Genomic DNA, 6,850 nt, shown 5'->3' with positions numbered 1-6,850 from the left:
TTCTCTTCTTTTTCTCCCTCCAAGGGACGATTTTCTTCTTGCTTTGTGTGATTTGGACAATATTTTGGTGATGATGTGGAGGAGAGAGAAGATTTGGACAATCTCTATTTCCTTTTTTTTTTTCTTCTCTTCTTGCTTCCATGATTTTCCTTGCTTCTAATTTGATGTGGAAATCCCCTCCATGCCCTTAGTGTTTTAAGTGAGTGAAAAGCAGGAAATCTTCAACAAAATTATCTAAAAAAAACAACCATGAGATTCGAACTTGAGACCTCTTGGTAAGCAAGGGAATTTTGCACACCATAGCTCACCAACTACACTAGGTAGTTGTTGTTACCAAAAACAAATCTTCAATCACTTAAGGATGTGGTCCATCGATCCTTGTTGGCATTTGGAGTATTCCTTGTACCTCTGGGACAACTGCAAATGGGCTGGTTCTGCATCTCGGTTCAGTTCTAATCCATTATTCTTTTTCTGACCCGAAAAGAATAATCATTTATACGGGTGACCAAACGAATGTGTACTTTTAATTGAACACGTCCATCTTGCTCAAAATTTCGTCCTCTTCGTAACCATGAAAAGAGTAGGACCGCTTTACGTGTAAAATTGAAGATATAGCGCCCGATAGTCCTTAAGGCCTTGAAAATATAAAACCAGCAAAAAGAGAGTAAAACCTTAGGTAGCTCCATTCTAAATATGTAAAATGCATGTTTTACTACCCTAGATTTCACACATAAATGTGCTCATCAGTCAGCCTGTTGGCCGGGTCAGTCTTGATCCTTTCCCCCTCCCCCTCTCTCCCCCCTGTATATTCTTCTCTTCTTGGTATTGAATTATTTATTCATCAAAAAAAAAAAAAAGTCATAAACAATCAACATTTAGAGAAATGCTCTTGTTCTATAGTAAGTTTGACTGGTCAAATGATTTTATTTTCAAATGAGACTTTTTGTATTAGGTGTCGTACAAAACTATATTTCCAACAAGTCTAAGATTACTTAAATCTGAGTTGTAGTGACAAAGTTATGTTCCGATTGATGCGGATCCGTGTTCTAAAAATTGAAATCGGATCGCTTAGGGTCCACAAGAATGACAAAATATCTCAATGTAATGGTTGAGGGGCAAACTTGTAAATTTAGGAACACTTAAGCACTTAAAAGAGTGGAAAATGTCTAATAGGGACAAACTGAAATAGAAAATTAGAAGAGGAGGGGTTTTCTAGAATTTCCAAAGATAAAGGGAATACTAGAACACAGGTTTAGAAAAGCAGGGGTTCACTGTAAATATAACTAACTAGGGCACTTAAGAATAAAAGAAGGTCATCTTCTTCCTTCTCACGCTACTAACCAGATGGCGGAAACCTTGCTGGTTTCAGTTGATGGAACTCAGTCAATAGGCCTCAGGTTTGGCCTGAACTTCCAAACGAAGAGTCGCAACAACAGGTCGGCAAGGACTCTAGCACGAGCAGACCTCAACAACCAAAGATCAGAAGTGTTCTACCGTTGATGCAGATGCCTTGGGCTGGCTGGACCGAACCGGCCCACTATGGAGGCCTAAGCCATGACACAACCAACCCAAACCGGTATTCTGGTCTGGCCAGGGTTGTTAGTTGATATTTAGGAAAGCAAAATAATATATTTGATTTTCTTTGCTTTAGAGTCAGATACGTAGAATTTCCTTTGCAATTAGTTAGTTTCTATTTTAGATTATTTCTGTCTTTAATTGCTTTCCAATTTAATGTAAGGAATTCTTCTTTAAATTGCTGTAATGATTATGGAGTTTCAGATTTGCATAATAGAATTGAATGTTTGCAATAATGGTTGAATCCGTGGCTGCTGTGAACCTTGCGTACACCCCCCTCCTTTTTTGATCCTCTTCTTCTTTCTTCTCTTTCTTCATCTTTCTATTTTCGTCTTCTTCTTCTGTCCCTGTTTCCCACTCACAGTTGCTGGTTACATTACACCATCTCTGCTAGACGTTAATACCATGCACAGAACGAAAGCTTATTGCATCTTTGTCCGTCGCCGGTTGACTCTGAAATTTTGATTGAAGGCTGCTACCTTGTAATCGACTCCAACCCTTGAATCTTAGACCAGAAACCTTTCTCTGCTGTGAGAAATCAAACTGCAACAGGACTGAACCCTAAAGCTACCGCCAGGATCTATTTCAGGTTCCTCCCGCAGCCTTCCAACCTGCAGATCCGATTGTTTGTCTTGTGGGTTTGTTAGAGCACCTTCTTGGGAATCTTCGCTTTAAGTTTCAGACCAAGCCGAGGCCTGGTGAAGAATTCCTCTCGATCTGAAGTTGTCTCACCTTTCCGCCTCTGTTTTGGTCCTGGGAAGAAGATAACCTAATCGTGAGTTGCTCTTTTTTCTGTCTTTTAATTTTGATTCCCCATTATGCCCTTCTCTTTGTCTCTAATTCTTTCATATCCCCTGTGCCCCATTTTACTTCCTATTGTAGCCCCATCAAATTACTATTAATTCCTTTTAAGTCCCCTCTCCCAAACAAATAAGTAATAATCTGGATATTTACAATACTGCCACTGCCTTTGATCATTGGGTACTCTTATTTGGGTGGGCCATTAAGCGAACCGAATAGGGTTTTCTTAAACCCCGGTTTTGCATTAGCCATGCAACAGGATTTGGCACAAAAACAGAACCAGATTTTGAAGTTCTGGTTTAAGCTTCCAAAGGAGTTCAAACCTTGACTCGAATCTGTGTGGGTGAAGTTGCTTTTACCGCAGGATTGTCCTCTCCAAATCTGTAACTGATCTGAAGGGTATCCGGGGAGATCGATCTCCAGTATTAGGGCTGGAAGTACCACCCAGAACAGGGTATTCTCAGGTTTGGGCAGTAATCATCCAAGAAATAGGGAAAATATTAGAGAGAAGAAGAAGATAATAAGAGAAAGGAGAAGATTTCAGAGGCGGAGGAAGTGGGAATCGGAAGCCATTGTTCACACCCAAAAAATATGCTTTCAATTTCATTCAATTCTTCAAAAACTAGCACTGAAATTTCATATTGTCTTACATGACTACATAAAGGAAGAAACCATCAATTAATGGAAGCTAAATTAATTGGAAACTAACCTAAATAGCAACTGAAATAAAATCTCCTACCAAACTAATTTCTAACTAAAAAGGAAAGTAAATAAAGAACCAAATCAAGAATATAGTTTCTAAACCCATCGCCCAACTGCATCAATTCTCCCGGTCTTAAAAGAACTCGACTCCGTCGAGTTAGGTCGTGCTCCCAAGATACCGTTGTTAATTACTTGCCGATGAGATGGCATATATCTCGAAGCAAACGACGGAACATAACTCTGTGAAGAGGGAAAGTAGGCTGATGTGTCACTGGAGCAGGAGTCAATCAACGACGTGGCATGTCGATAATACATGTGGCCTCATCAAAATACGTATGACCTCCTTGCTTCACCTGATGATGTTCTGTGCACCATTATAGAGGATACTAGAAGGTCGTTACCAAGGTCGCCCTAGAAGAATGTCACAGTGCGCCAATGGGGTGACCAAACAAGTTACATGGTACCATAATGGCCCAATATGTAAGTGTACTCGAGCAACTGCAATGGCCTCTTCTCGAGCTGTGGGTCCAAAACTTTGCACGTGAATCTTCTTGAAAAGCTGCTTTTGTGGAAGGTTGTGTGCTCGAACAAATTCAGCAAATATAAAGTTTGCTTCTGCCCCAGTATCAACAGTTGTATGAACATCAAGAGGATCGGAACCGTCTAGGAGAGTACCCTTTTGTCTGAAGAGAGGAGCCTTGTCAACTCGTCTGTTTAAAAAGGATGAAAGACTAGTGGAATGAGCTTCCACATCCTCATCATCACCATCGTCAATATCATCTTCATAGAGAAGATAAGAATATAAGCAACATCAATATCATCACTCTTCTCTACCGGTTGCTTCTCTGCTACATTCACAGAACGAGTCCTATTGGGACACTTGTTGGAGTAGTGACCCTTCTCGCCATAAGTATGGCATCTGATGTTTTTCACCTGATCACTGTCCTTATTGAACTCTGACATTTTTTCAACTCTGCAAGCTTCAGGCTTCTTTTCCTCCATACGTATTGGAGGTCTATATACTGAAGGAGTCTTGAGCATACTCTTCCAATAAATGGACTTCTCTTCAGCTTTCTTGGCATGAGCCACTGCCACGTCAACAGACCTGAAATCAGTGTTAGCCAATTCGAGTCGGATCTCAGTACTTAGCCCATTGATATATCACATCACTCGTTGCTGGTCTGTTTCATGAAGTCTACACCTTGAAGAAAGTTTGTGGAATTCGAGGGTGTAGGTATCCACATCCTTGTTGCCTTATTGCAAGTTAAGCAATTTATGGAACATTACCTTCTCATAATTAAGAGGAACAAATTTCTCATTCAGGATTTGCTTCATGACCTCTCAATTGGTAACGGGTCTAAGTCTTCTGGCAAACCTTGCATGCAGGACATCTTCCCACCATGAACATGCATACCCAGTAAACTTGCTGAGGATGGGTTCACACTTATTCTCGTCCGGAAGAGATTTATATGTAAAAATTCTCTCCACTTTGGTAAGCCAGTCAAGAAATTCTTCAGGTTCCTTTTCACCATCGAACTTTGAAACCTCAGCTTTGATGCCATAATCCCTATCAGAAAATTGCCGAGTAACATCTTGGGGTATAACAGGATCACGTTGCATTTGGTGAGGTGTATCTTCAACTCGTAGGGCATGAAACTAAGGAGGTGGTGTAGATGGTCCTTCATCAACTCGCATTTCAGACCTTTGCACGAAGGCGAGAATCTTAGTGAGGGCACCTTGAGTCTCATCCATGAACTTGTTATATTTTGCCTCATTCTTCTCAACCATGGCATTAGTTTTCTGTTGGTTCTCAAATACCTCACGATACAATTTGTGCAACTCAGCATTGGTGATGTGATCTGTCATGTTTAGAGAAATGCAGGAAATTTGCTCTGATACCACTTGATATAGATCCTTGTTGCAAGGACTGGAATTGGATCGCTTAGGGTCCACAAGAATGAAAAAATATCTCAATGTAATGGTTGAGGGGCAAACTTGTAAATTCACTAACACTTAAGCACTTAGAAGAGTGAAAAATATCTAATAGGGACAAATTGAAATAGAAAATTAGAAGTGGAGGGGTTTTCTGGAATTTCCAAAGATAAAGGGAATCCTAGAACACATGTTTAGAAAAGAAGGGGTTCACTGTAAATATAACTCACTAGGGCACTTAAGAATAAGAGAAGAAGGTCATCTTCTTCCTTCTCACGCTACTAACCAGATGGCGGAAACCTTGCTGGTTTCAGTTGATGGAACTCAGTCAATAGGCCTCGGTTTGGCCTGAACTTCCAAACAAAGAGTTACAACAACAGGTCGGCGATGACTGCAGCACCAGCAGACCTCGACAACCAAAGATCAGAAGTGTTCTGCTGTGCAACAGGATTTGGTACAAAAACAGAACCAGATTTTAAAGTTCTGGTTGAGCTTCCAAAGGAGTTCAGACCTCGACTCGAATCTGTGTAGGTGGAGTTGCTTTCACCGCAGGATTGTCCTCTCCAATTCTGTAACTGATCTGAAGGGTATCCAAGGGATTGATCTCCAATACTCTGGAAGTACCGCCCAGAACAGGGTATTCTCAGGTTTGGGGAGTAATCAGCCAAGAAATAGGGAAAATATTAAAGAAAAGAAAAAGATAAGAAGAGAGAGAAGAGATGATTTTAGAGGGGGAGGAAGTGGGAATCAGCAGCCATGGTTCACACCCAAAAAAATATGCTTTCAATTTCATTCAATTCTTCAAAAACTAAAACTGAAATTCCATATTGTCTTACATGACTACTTTAAGGAAAATTCCATCAATTAATGAAAGCTAAATTAATTGGAAACTAACCTAAATAGCAACTGAAATAAAATCTTCTACCAAACTAATTTCTAGCTGAAAAGGAAAGTAAATAAAGAACCAAATCAAAGATATAGTTTCTAAACCCATTGCCCAACTGCACCTGTCAAACTTATTTTAAAGTGCGTGAATGCTGTTAAAATCGGCTGAATGAAAATAATTTTATGGACATTAAAACAAAAGATTATGTTACCGGATTATTGGTTTTTAACAATGTTTTACCATGATATGATTTATAAAATTTTCAGAATTGAGAAAAACCCCAGCATTTAAAAGTTGAAAATCACCCCTATAACAAGAAATACAAAATCCATTTTTTTTTTCCTTGAATAGGCAATTGACTTTTTATCTTTTTGGAATTTGATTTTTAAACTATGTTTATTGGATTCAAATAGGGGCTATTTGCTTATTTATGAATAACATCTTAAGTAAGTGAAATAATAAATATATTAAGTTGGGGAAGTACAAGTATAATCCATGAGTTGCGTACCTCTGAAGATGTTGGTAACACTCCTCCAAATGCAGAAAATATCCCATGACACATTTGGTACCCAGCACTATATCTATGCACTAATTCTTATAAAAATTAGATTTGGGTTAAAAACCATTTCCTTCAAGCTCTAGTCACGCTAATCCAATCTGTGGAGTTGGATTACACTTTGGGTGTATCAGACTTTGGCTCACCTAGAAAGGCATTCTTGTTGGTTAGGGTTGAATGGGTAGAAGAATGCCAAAAAGTAGGAAGAAATCTTAAAGCATCTTCAGCACTCTCTTCCAGGTACTACTGCTTTAGCTATTCAGGTCTTGCTGCACTCCTTCCCTTCCAGGAAAAGACACAGCTAATATGCAACAACAACAAGGCCAACATATGTCGGTTGGGATCCCTCAAAAGGAACTACAGTACTACATAGACAAAGGACTCCCTATCAATTATCA

The 6,850-nt window shown here is 39.5% G+C and overlaps 1 protein-coding gene across 1 annotated transcript in view; it reads left to right on the top strand.

Moving 5' to 3' along the window:
* LOC122086853 overlaps positions 1 to 6,850 on the top strand; it is a 191,273-nt gene that overhangs the window by 55,176 nt on the left and 129,247 nt on the right. The gene's annotated exons all lie outside the window — the stretch shown is intronic.

This window comes from Macadamia integrifolia, chromosome 8 (assembly GCF_013358625.1).
Source record: "Macadamia integrifolia cultivar HAES 741 chromosome 8, SCU_Mint_v3, whole genome shotgun sequence".
Taxonomy (NCBI): domain Eukaryota; kingdom Viridiplantae; phylum Streptophyta; class Magnoliopsida; order Proteales; family Proteaceae; genus Macadamia; species Macadamia integrifolia.
Note: the sequence above shows the minus strand (reverse complement) of the source record. Positions and strands in the feature narration are given on the sequence as shown.